Source organism: Prinia subflava, chromosome Z (assembly GCF_021018805.1).
Source record: "Prinia subflava isolate CZ2003 ecotype Zambia chromosome Z, Cam_Psub_1.2, whole genome shotgun sequence".
NCBI classification, from domain to species: Eukaryota; Metazoa; Chordata; class Aves; order Passeriformes; family Cisticolidae; genus Prinia; species Prinia subflava.
In genome coordinates this window covers 30,849,073-30,851,111 of record NC_086283.1, presented here as the reverse complement: position 1 = coordinate 30,851,111, position 2,039 = coordinate 30,849,073, and positions in this window count along the sequence as shown.

Here is a 2,039-nt window from a genome sequence, read left to right as displayed (position 1 = left end):
CAACAAATGACAGTCTTTTGTTTCCCACCCTTCTAACCTGAAAATTTCTTTCAAGGTCTGATGGAGTATTGTTAGTACTTCCCTCACTGTAATATACCCAAATGAGGACTGGCTAAATTTGTTGTTATCTGAGGGAACCAGCCTCTAAGCTTCATTGCACAGGACTAAAAGTGGCCCTTACCTTGCCAGATGAGTCTATTCTGAAAATTAAACATTAGTGAAAATAAGTGTTCTCATTCTGTAATAGCAGCAATTAGAAATTTTCATGGGTTCCTTGTTCATTAGTTACACATTGCCAGAAAGCTTTTGCATGGAAAGGACAGCAAAGGGAAAGCTTTCTGATCTGGACCACTTGCAGGGATTTTTTTTTTAATGACTTCTCTTCCCAAGCAAATTTCTTAGTAGAGAGGGAACGATTCAGTACAAGAGACATTCAATAGTGGACATACTGTCCTTCAACTGTTGACTAGAAGAAGATTAAAGAATCCTTAAAACTAGCAAAAAAGCAGACCAAGCCCAAGATAGGCATAAAGCCACCACAAAGAATGTTTTTTTAAATCTTACATTTGGTAAGATAATTTTCAAGGTTGTCTTTAGAGAAGTCCTTTTTTCCACAGAAGACTTAATTAGTTACAGTAAATAGCTTTACCTTTAAGTTACAGAATTTAGTGTGAGGTTTGAAAAACTTTTATTTGAACTGATCAATTATGAGCAAAATGTAAAATTCCTGTCTTAGAGACACTTGCATAATTTTAAGGAATAGCCAGTGAAGAAGAATCTAACCAAATATTTCTAGAGAGTCTGCAAAACACATTTCAATAGTAGAGAAGAGGAAAAAAAGTAAAAAGCAGTCAGCACTTTTTTGGGTTTTCTTTAGCACTTCATTGAGATAACTATCCCCTGGGAATCTTCATTTCCTTGTTCTAGATTCCCTATCTTTTCTGAGCACCCAACGTGGCTTTTTTGCTTCTTTTTTTAATTTTCTTTTTTTCTTTTAACATTAGAAGCAAAATAATTTATCATTTTGACTCTATTTAAAGAGGTATGTGTGGAAAACTGCTAATGTTAGGGAGTGGCTCACACTAGTTGCTTTCTGACAGCCACCTCTGCCTCAGCCTTTTCTTCCCACTCCACATTCCATGCTCACCCTTCTCAGGCTATTTTTTTTTCTTTTTTTTTTACTCTCAGACAATTTTGCCTCATCTTTCTAGATATTTTGGAAATTTTACAGTCTTCGGGTGGACATTTCTGCAAGAGTTACCCTTTCTATTCCACTTGGCCTTACTACTTGCAGATGTAGGCATCTCAGAAGGCAGCTGTACTCCTTTGGAGACCTAACTGAAGCTCCACAGGTAGGAGGTTGGAGGCCAAAGCTCACATAATTGACACGTGTAGATCAGTACTCCATCAGGTGATTCTTAACTGGTGAAAAGAAAGCCAAGTGCTCTGAAGTGAGACTCTGTCCTCACTAAACACATAGGACTAGAAAGACAAGGCTCATCATTCAGGCACTTCACTTGGGTAAGTTCCCCCTCTGCTGGAGAGGATGCCATGCCATGGTCTGGGATGCCTCACTGGGGTTTTTTTTTATTAGTGTGTAACACAGAAGTCTGTAGAATGTGTGTAACTACAGAAGTCTGTAGTCTAAATTGTGAATAACTTCATCAGTGTTCATTGATGCCCCAGTCCAACCCCAACCCTAATCCCAGATGTTCCTTTATGGGAAAACAGAAGGGCAAGGGGGCATTGTTTGGAGAAGGAACAAAACACCTATGACAGAAGCAGTAACAGCTGCAAGTATTAAATCAGAATAAATGACAAATACAACAAAGACTGAAATATTCACAACAAATCCATGGATGAGAATATATCCCCATAGCTTTGGCAGTTTGGTTCAAAACTGCTTAGTAATTCAGGTTTTGAATCCTACTGCATGCTGAAGTGAAGAGGGTGGAAGAATAAGTAATGTGAAAATTGTCTAAAATAGAATATTAGGGTTTTCAGGGGAGTACTATTGCATTTCATGCCTGAGGGGGAAA